The 10,850-nt window shown below is 40.1% G+C and overlaps 1 long non-coding RNA gene across 1 annotated transcript; it reads left to right on the plus strand.

Annotated features, from left to right (window-relative positions):
- The first annotated feature begins 8,088 nt into the window (after positions 1 to 8,088).
- LOC123982785 lies at positions 8,089 to 8,838 on the plus strand. The gene is made up of 3 exons (XR_006828060.1): positions 8,089 to 8,154; positions 8,256 to 8,293; positions 8,455 to 8,838. It is a non-coding gene; the product is annotated as an uncharacterized LOC123982785 (long non-coding RNA).
- Positions 8,839 to 10,850: the final 2,012 nt, after the last annotated feature.

Here is a 10,850-nt window from a genome sequence, read left to right on the forward strand (position 1 = left end):
GAGGGGAACGCTTTCTGTGTGTCTGTCAGACTGGGCCAAACTAATACTTTCCATATTTAGGCATATATATTATATATTTATATATATTATAAACAACAGTTTGCAATGTGTTATCACACAAAAACAACATCCTTCTATAAGCGAGGAATCTCTGATGTCTGTTTCTATCTTAGCTGTTAAGGTCAGTGGAGGTGATGCAGAGAGACAGGTTGATGACCCCAGTCATGTTGATGAGGAGGGAGAGAAAGAAGAGGAGGAGCTGCAGGAGGAGGAGGAGGAGGAGGTCAATGGAACCAGAAAAAACACTGACATGTACAGGGACAGTGTGCAGGGCTGGGTAGGCAATCATATTATTAATATAGATAGAAATACAAAATGGATTATTGTTATACATATTTATTACTGATGTTCTTCTCATCCATATGTAGCTGTACAATCAATACAAGCAGAGGGTCCAGCACAGGGGAAGCTGAACCAGGGATAGACCTACTCAGAGCTGAAGATGAGGGATTTCATTTTTATGCACACACATACACACTGCTCTATATTATGGGACTGTGTTGTAGTTTTTGATTATATTTAACTATTTTAGCACTCTGACTGACTCAGGCTTGCCTTACCTGGTCTTGTTCAGTGCAGAGCTGTCTTGCTTATACATACTGAAGAGGGAGGTGTTATCTTAAAGTTTCTTCTGCATAATCTGATTCACTGTGACCATTTATGTATTAAAATAACTGCAAAAATCTTTCTTCGCACACCCAAAGTCCCAGGCGGAATCTTCTAATCACTTTCTTACACAAAGTCCATCCATCCAAGCTGACATCGGGCAAAAGGTGGGGTACACATCTCCAGTCCATCACAGGGCCACACATAGACAAACAACCACTCATGCTCACACCTAAGAACAATTTAGGCTCACCAATCAACCTAGCCTGCAAGTCTTTGGACAGTGGGAGATCACCACCCGGAAGGACCAACACAGAACATGCAACCTCCACACAGAAAGGCCGGGGCAACCCGGGGTTTGAACCCACAATGTTGTTGCTTTGAGGTGACAGTGCTAACCACTGTACCACCGTGCTGCCCTCCTACACAAAGTGACAACAGCTAATACACACGGCAACACATGAATGGACAGTACTGGCACCTATCTTTTCCACTTCTGGCTGCACTGACATGATAAATAATAATAATAATAACAACAATAGTGACATCACAAATGTTACAAACAAATTTAAAGTGCTGAAACAATTAGCTGATTAATCAATTATTCAAGGAAATTAATTTGGTTACTATTTTGTAATCGATTCATCTGCAGTTTTTGGCCTGAATAATAAATACTTTCAAAAGAAAATTCATTACTCATTCACTAAAATCATTGTTATTGTCATTGCTGAGTGTTAGTTGCATGTAACTATGGATCATCACTGCCAAAATCCATTAGTGGGGCACTTCTTACAAATGTAAGTTTGTGGACAAGCATTGTTCACATCCACAGAACTTTATTATAGATTCCAGGGAAGAAGGATGGCAATGAGGAGATGAATAAACTGTATGAGACATGCTAATTATTCTAATAACTGTGCTGCTGTAGCCACAATAATGCTGTCTTGGTTTGAATATTTCATGCTGTGTGAGCATCATAAAGCTTTTATTAAGTGTTGGAACTTTAAAGGTACTTAAGGGTTGAAGGCGTGAAGTCATAAGAAATTGGAGTGACCTTTTAAACAAGATGCTTTGACCAAGCGTCACTAGTGAAGATAAATTCCATGAAGATAAATATTTAAGGACTGCTACTTCCTCTACCTTTTAGACCCCACTCTCTAACGTCCTTATTGTGATTTGAATGCATATGCGTGTGTGTAAATGCACGTGTGTGTGTGTTTGGACAGGATAGTAGCAGTCGGTCGTGGACAGCCCGGCAGCACCCAGATGCTAGATGAGGTAAATAAAAGCTAGCTGAATAATATATGCTGCGGATGCTGCTGGCTTCCTCCCGCTGCTGTCTAACCTGCGGATGTGGACTCACAAACAAACACATACATGTGCACACGTTTTGCTACAGTCATGACTCAAGTGCTTGTGCACACATCTTTACCATCCACAACTGCATATTTAGTTAATTTTATAGAATTGTTTTTTTCTAAAATTGTGAGTGTTGTATTTCCATAGTACCAAACGCAGTAGCGATCGGTGGACCAAGCCAGTCCATGTAATTGATTTCGACATGTTGAGATGAAATGGTTAAAGTCAATAGAGGCGGGAAAATGGAATGGACGGGAGGCATCTGTTCATTTCTAAACTGCACAGCAGTTACACAGTCACAGACTACCCCACCCCCCATTCATGACCAGATCAACCCATCCAGACTAGAGACTAGTGCAGAATGGAGTTTTAGCTCAATAGGCAGACAGCTCGAGTCAAGCTCCTACCTGATTTAACCTGTCCTTTTTTTTTGCAAATGGTGCAATAAGGCAGTCTATTAATGTTGTGTGCTCACCCCGTTCCTCTACCAGTGCAGTCACTGCTTACTAGAAGCATCACCACATCACCACTGCTGCTTTAACCAGTCATACCTCTCCGACCATAAGCGTCAGGCTTGCTCCAAGCATGTTGCCACTATTAGAACATTGTGTTTCAATGCATTTACTATCTAATTCAAGTCTCATTAAAGTTCTATTGAGGAAAAACCGATTGACAATGACAGATCAGTTTTTCCTCAATTTGTTTGAAGTTCTTTTGTAAAGTTCATTTGCTTTTGTTTCATGAGTGAATCAAAAAGTCACATTCAGTGAATCAGGTGTCATATGAGAACCCCCCCCCCCCCCCCCCACCACATACACACACACACACACACACAAACACACTTACACACGCACACTCACACTTACAGGTCAGGGATAGCCGCATTAAGTCATGTGTGAGTCTGTAGCATAGCTGACAGTACCTGCATATTCAGCAGAGCCTGTCCGATTTGTTTCTCACTAATGGAGGGAAAATATGAGAGAGCAGGGGAAAGAAGAGGAAAGATAACAGTCAAACAGGTGGGAAAAAGTATTGCCAGGTTTGTTGTTGTAATACTCATTTAGACCACAAGAGGCTAAAGTGCACTACTACCCCATGTTCTAAACAGGACTAAAAGCATTGAGGCTTTCTTCCAGGTGAATTTTAATTTCTTTGTGTACTCTAGAGACAAGATACATACAGTATTGAGTGTGTTAGCAAGTTATGTAACATTACTGTCTTCTCTTTCTTATGGCTAGAAATGTATTTTAATCGCAGGGTCCAGCTAACCTTTTTCACCTGGCAAAACGTCCTGCAAAAGCAGTTTTTCAGTTCTTAAGTCATACACACAGGAGAGAAAACTATTTAGCCCAGACTTAGAAAATGGATCGACAGAATTATTTTCTTTTCTCACTTGCCTCCCAGGGCTTCTGTACAATAAGGCATGTGCAATGTGTGTGATGTGTGTGACAGTTCCCATCACTCAGCCACCATTTAGACAACTAGAAAAGGTGCCATAAATCAGTTTTGACAATTATGACACAATGTAGGAATGCACACTCTCACACACACTCAAATAGTAGTTTATTATCAGGAAAGAATAGGAGACAGAGATATGGAGAAGTTTATTCAAAGAGAGGATGTCAGAGGAAAAGAAGAGATGTCTGAAATAAGACAGGTGTAAAAATGGAGAGACATGGGTAAAGTAGAGGATGACAAGAAAAACTCTTCTGATTCATTTTTATTCCTTCAAGCACTGTATTCCTCTCTCACTCACTCTTTAACCCAGCCCTTCAATCATTCATCCACCCAAGCTCAATATAATCCCTTCATATAATCTACTTCCTGTGAAGACAAAAAACTAATCCTTGACTGCCTCATTCATCTCTCAGCCACCTCTAACTTTGAATAGAATTGGGGGTTTTGGGGTGGAAGGTCATGAATGGAGCCAGGTTCGTCCATGAATAGAGATCAAATCAACATTAGGAGCACCTTGGGGACCCATTGGATTGAGGTGCACTTTCTTTGCTCAGTGGTGATAGGGTGGGGTTGGGTTGGGGTGGGGATTGACAACACGGCAGCATACTCCAATAGAAGTGCCAGTAGGATGGTGGGGGGAGGGGAGTTGATCAAAGGCCAGCTGTGTTGAGTTTAAGGTTTGCATGTTGTACAGGCTTTTCCATCCTAAAATATTGGACACAGAAAAAGTTCTTGTCATATCCGAAAGTCTTTGCTGTGTGCAATATAAAAATTAACAAACAAATGTGGTGTAACATTAAAATCCACTGAGCCTTGTCACTGGGGATTGTTGTGTGAAAGTAGTGGAGTGGTTATAACTCACACCATGCCCTTTTACATTGATACATTTAATAGTAAATTAGTGAATATTATAATAATGAGGGGATTCATATGGAGATGTGTAGCACATGATATGAGTGAGAATCTAACTAAGAGATAACGCATATACATACATGGCAAGAGAAAGAGATCAGAAGATTTCCAGTAGTTGAAAGAGAATATCTCTCTGTGCTGTAATTCACATATATAATTAATCTCGCACAACATGGCAAAAGGGAGCGAGCCAGAGCACACTTCAGAGGAGAGATGTCACATTCCTCACATCACTGCGAGCAGCCACAAGGTGGAGAACAGAAGAAGGAGGCTGCAGTACCGGGAAAAATGACACAGTACAAATGGTAAAGGAGGAATAAAAAATAGCCAGGAGAACGGAGAGATGTGAGGAGGCACTGAGAGGTGACAGGATTGGGGTGGGAATCATAAGGTGGATTTTAGTAACAGAATGTCTGAACACAAAAGGATGACAGCCCAAAAAGGGATAGAGCAAGAGAAAACAGGGATATAATTTCAAATGTAGAACACCTGAAAGTGCAGTGTCAGTCTTCTTTCAAGGACCTGTGATGTAAATGAGTGTGATCAGAACCAGCTGTAGAGAACAACCTCAAAAGACGTTCAACGACACAGATGCTGACATCTGGTAGCCAACAGTTAGTTTAAAAGCAGCATAGCAAGCATAACGAAACATACCATAGATCTCCACTGCTTCTCAAATTCAGCTGTTCATGCTCTTGGGGTCTTAGAGATCACAAAGGTAAATTAAAGCTGCAAGCAGCACAGGCCCTCGCCTCCACACTGCATGAAAAGTGGGTGAAAATACTGTGAGCTATACAAATACAAATCAGGTTAGCCACCACTAGTCAGAGGTGACACCTTTTTCTCTTGATGTGGCAGTTAGCTTCAGAAAAACAGAAATGAGCAAGAGCATTACTAAACAGAGAATGGAGGAAAGGTGGCAAAAGGAATGGGAGGAAGCGAGGAAAGGACGGTTGTTTTTACGAAGTGCAGAGGAAAGTTGGAGAAATGAGATGGATGGGGATGGATGGAACAGGGTAGACCAAACAATCATATCAAGGCTTAGATTTGGACACACTGGACAAAACAGCACATAATTTAAAATAGGCATAACATAACTCAGGCAGTTGTGACTACTGTGGGCGAGAAGAAACAGTAGAGCATGTTATGTTACACTGCATGAGGAAAAGAGAAGGCAGCTGGTTCAAAACCTCAGAATGTAAAAGTTCACTTTGATTTCATAGATATTCTGCGATTCTTAGTATCTTAAACTAACCAATAAGATTGAGAGGATATGAGTTTATTTTATTAGATTATTTATTTAGTTTGTTTAAATAATATAAGGACTAATAATTCACTCCATACCAGTTGGTGGTGGGAATGCAGCAATTCGTTGTTTGCCAATCTGCAATAATATTCATAGTGAAGAAGAAGAAGAAGAAGAAGAAGAAGAAGAAGAAGAAGAAGAAGAAGAAGATGATGATCATGTGATTTCCAGACTAAAAAAGTAAGAAGAGTTGCAAGCTCTTGAACATATAAACGCTCCTTTTGTATTACAATACAAATAGTCTAATTTGTAATGGAAGATGTTTTTAACTAATATGCTCTTCCAAAAATAATTAAACTTGTTATACAGTGTGTTATTTCACTAGTGATGTTCTGCTGTTTCTGCTTATTTAGTTTCAAACAATGATTACTCGTCTTAATGGGAACCTGTCCAACTATACATTTTAAACATTTCAGCTGATTCATGCCACACTGAGGGCAACTAAACAACAGGGTCAGCGTGAGTGGTGATCATAGGATACAGTACATACAGAGTCACATCACAATGGTAAATGCTTACAATTTAAATTAGCTCTGTGCAACAGTTGTATACAGGTACAGCCTATGAATTTCACCAAAACATGAAAACCTTTTTTGGGGGGATTTTAACCTCCTGCCTGTGTGTTTTTTGAGTTGTTGTGTGGGGGTTGGTGCATGTGGTCAGAATAATGACATGGGTACGTGCATGCATGCTCTCATTAATTCATGTTCTTGATTAGTTAGGGCTGATAACATGAATACAACATATGTATATCACAGTAACTTTACAGGCTTATTAATTATACTTTATTACATATAGCTACAGTTCTTAGCATTGCAGGTTGGCTGACTCTGCTCTGAATCTGTATGAGCTTTAGGCACTGCGCAAAGGAGTCAAGACATGTCAAGTTTTGGATGTCAATACTGGACAAAGTTTAGTGACAACAGCATTGTTGTTCGCCTTTTGTTCAAAAATAAAGCAGAAATAAAAGATAACTTTTAACAAGTTTTTTTTTGTAAAGGACATTGAATTTAGAGAGAGAGAGAGAGAGATCTGAGAGATCTGCTCAGTTCATGTGCAGCAGCAGATGCAGTATGATGAGGTGTGGTCTCAACAGATATACTTGCTACACTTGGTGCAGGTGGTGACAATATTTGTTCCAGTGCAGAAGTAGTACAGGTCTTTATACTGGCTTCCTGTCTGTCACAGAACTGATTTAAAATACAAATGTTGGTTTATGAAGCATTGAATGGTTTAAGGCCAAAATACATTTCTGATCTTCTGCTACACTATGAATCATCCAAATCTGTCATGTGGTCTGGGAAAGGTCTGCTTTCTGTGTCCAGTGTCAAAACTAAACCTGGAGAAGCAGCGTTCAGTTTTTATGCTCCATATATCTGGAACTAACTCCCAGAAACTCTCAGTTCTTTTAAATTAAGGCTGAAGACTTTTCAGTTTGCCGCTGCCTTTTATTAAATCAAACCTGAGGCTTTTGACTGATATCTTATATTGCACTGCAAGTTTTACTCTCCTGTTTTATCTTGTTTTGATTTTCTATTAAACTAAACCACATTGAATTTCCATGCTGTTGAAATCGAAATGTCGGCATGCGCAGAAGAATAACACTGTCACACGCAGGACGCTGTTGCAGACTACAGCAGTACAGGGAGCAACAGAGGTTAGCTCCAGTTAGACTCCTTTTTTTCATTGTTACATTTCTCCCGAATTATGACAACTTTCTGTTCTTTTCTTCAACTCCCTCTCTCTCTCTCTCTCTCTCTCTCTCTCTCTCCCCACTGTGTCCGCTCGGACAAGTAACGTTAGCATGCACATAACTCAAAAGAGAGCCCCGGTCCGGTGGATTTTAGTTATAAGAAAGGGAAGTTGTGAGCAGATGATAGCGAGGTAGGGAAGGAAGAGAGCCACATGTTTAATTATGGCTTTTTGTGGAGCTTTTTCAGCGCGGCTCCATCTACAGTGTCCAGATTGAGGTTGCATTTAAAAAGATCCGATCTGTATCGGATTTGGCTGGCCTGTTCACACTATCGTAAAAAAATCAGATCCGAGTCACATATGGGTAAAAAAATCGGATTTGGGACACATTGGCCTGCAGTCTGAACGTAGCGTAAGTGTAGGCCATGTTCCTGTAAGCTGTAGAAATTATAATTTATTGTATTAATGATTTAACTATTACTGAATTAACTAATCATGTGTTACATTCCAGTCAATCAAGTGTGGACCATGAAAATTGAATGGAACTGATGAGTGACAATGTGGAGTCGAGTTACCACAGTTACTTTTCCAAAACATCAAACCAGTTACAACTCCTATTAAATTCGGAATGTTGCCATGGCAACACCTTTAGATGACACCAGAAAAGCTTTATTTAATTTAATATGGCAACAGCCTTTAGATTGCACTGCCCAAATTTTATGTCAGTCAGATTAATTCTGTAAGAGGAGTTTGTTAAGGAGGTAAGTGTGGAGCGTGTAAATAGCAAAAAATGTCACATTTTATTCAAAATGGCTGACTTTCAGTTGGATTTAGAGTATGGCTCCAACAGGCTTTTTTTAAGTTTACAGATGATACATCTACCAGATCTCTCTGATCAAGGTGAACAGTATGGCACTAATCAATTTCCGCACACCAAGTTCTTAAGCACACCTTTTCCGTTCACCGCCCTTTGACTCGGCTTTCTCATCCCTCCCACCCAAATCCCTTTCTTTTTCTCTCTTTCTCCCTCTGCTCTCTTCTCTTTCTTTGTCTGCATACAGGAACCGGGGGTTTCCGCACGTCCTAAGAGATGGCTCCCCCACCCAGAGTCTCGACTCCACCGGTTCCCGCACACCTTCTCGCCAGCAGACACCGGTCTGCTCTTCACTCAAGCATCCATTGGCGCGGATCCGACTCCTCCCCTGCATCCCTCACCTAGTGATGTGCAGATCAATCCTAAAGTATCGATATTTCTGATACCAACGTTTCCTGCTCTAGGATCTATACTCTTATAAAAGGATCAATATCTAAACTCAGTCATTTGGAGTGAGTGTGTGTTTTAAGTATCTTACCAGGATGGTCTAATTATAGGCTACTCGGTTGATAGGAACTACTTTTCCAAGTCATGCTTGCACTACAACTCTGTGACGGAGCTTCTTTGAAGTGAGCCGCTGCAGCCGTTTACATTTCCCATGATTAAATACTGACTCTGGCTGACTGTAAAAACAGTCAGGTCTGGCTGTATTTTAGCTGTGAAGGTAACAATGACGCTGTGTCCGATGGATGCGCAAAGATTGTGAAATACTTTGGCAACACCCCAAACTTTGCTAAACATCTGAGATTAAGTCAAAATAACATGATGATGTTATGAAGCAGGAGTTCTGAGCAGGATATTTTCATTATAATTAAAGAATATGAGTTATAGGATATTAAGTTTGATGTCTTGTCATTATGCAGCTATTATTTTGAATTGGTAAGGCTAAAGCCTACTCCTTATTTCTCTCATAAATACAGAAACGGGAGAGGGAGGTCACATTAAACTAGAAATAAAATAAGTAAAAAGTATCGGTATTGGTATCGGCAATACCAGCCTGGGTATTACTTGGTATTGGATCGGATAGGAATTAAGTGGTATCGCACATCACTACCCTCACCTGTCTTCCCCATCAACCCTTCATCCATCATCCCTCGACCCTCTCCCCCAGCTCTACATCCCTCAGCCCACCCTCTGGGCACTTGATCCGTTCATTTTGTATAATCTATATACAATCGGCTCCATTACAAGCAATAAACCATTTTAAATCTTCTACGTTCGTAGGCGTGGTCTTTTGTTTGTGAACTAAGTATTTTTAGTTTATACAGTGCTATGCCACTGCAGTAAATAAACTGTCGTGTCTTCATTTATTGTATTTGCTGGATTTAATATGGATTTACTGTAATACACGCAGTAAGTAGTTTATTAGTTCCACCTAGCTCAAGTTACTACAGTCGAATCCAACAGCCCTGCAATAAATCCTCACCTCCTGAAAGTTCTAATGTTCAGTTTTTGTTCAAACTGTTTTAGAGTAATTCAATGTTGTGCTTATTTTGGAGGCTGTGGTTTGTGGCGCTGTTGTATTGCATTATTCTAAAAGCTCTTTCTTACAGTGGCCAAGAGAGCTCTCATTCCCAGGTCGTCAAAGGCATGGGCACCGTATAGGGGGGAAAAGTTAGGACAATTCCAAGGGCCCCTGACTGACAGGCCCCCCCCCCCCCAAAAAAAAACAATTAACTAATATCAAATTATATTATATTATACATTAGATAAACCATCATCATTGAGTATAAATAAATTTCAAATATGATAATAAAATGAATTATCTCTTTGTTTTTACTTGTTTTTGGCAGTAAAAGTTAAAAATCCCCATTGACCAAAAAGTAAACCTCCATATTGACCAACCACCCCCCTGTATCTGCATGCAATGGTTTGGTCCTGCCTTAGCGCACTCATCAGTGACGTGTTTAGATGCAGTCAGTAGATTCAGCAGAAATACAGTGAACACAATGTTGCCTAGTAAACCAAAATCTGGTTTTCAAAAAAGGAAAGAGAGGAAAGACAAAGGAAAGTACAAATCACCAGCAGTAAATATTGTGCTTGTACTAGTATTAAACTACAAGAAGCCAGACACTTGCAAGCCTTTAATTAGAGTTATGTAAAGCTTTTGATGGGACAGTTAAGTCCTAGAGAAGTGGTGACAACAGCTGCGCAGAGGGGGTCCAATTTGATTTTTTTGTCATGGGGCCCAAAATTCCTGGCGGCCCCCCTGGTCAAAGGCCCTCTGCTTTTCATACAGATGCACAAGGTAGTGTACTCTTTAGTGTCTGTATGAGATACCTGACTTGGTTTGGTAGTAGGAAGTCACATGACATAAGTTTACAAATTTAAATAAGACAACATTGACTTTTGGTTTCACACAGGACATGAACCCTGGTCTCCTGGATGAAAGTCCTATGTTTGTTTGACCCATAGTCCCATCAACTTGTATTTTATTTTATATGCACTTGGCATTACAAATACTTGTTCAAATACTTATTTTCAGTTGATTTTCATTTCAATGTAAGACATCTGTTTTCCACACAGTTTTGTTCCGGACCATTAATTCAACAATGTATTCAGTTTTCAGTGATGTTTATATGA

This window comes from Micropterus dolomieu, linkage group LG14 (assembly GCF_021292245.1).
Source record: "Micropterus dolomieu isolate WLL.071019.BEF.003 ecotype Adirondacks linkage group LG14, ASM2129224v1, whole genome shotgun sequence".
NCBI lineage: Eukaryota > Metazoa > Chordata > Actinopteri > Centrarchiformes > Centrarchidae > Micropterus > Micropterus dolomieu.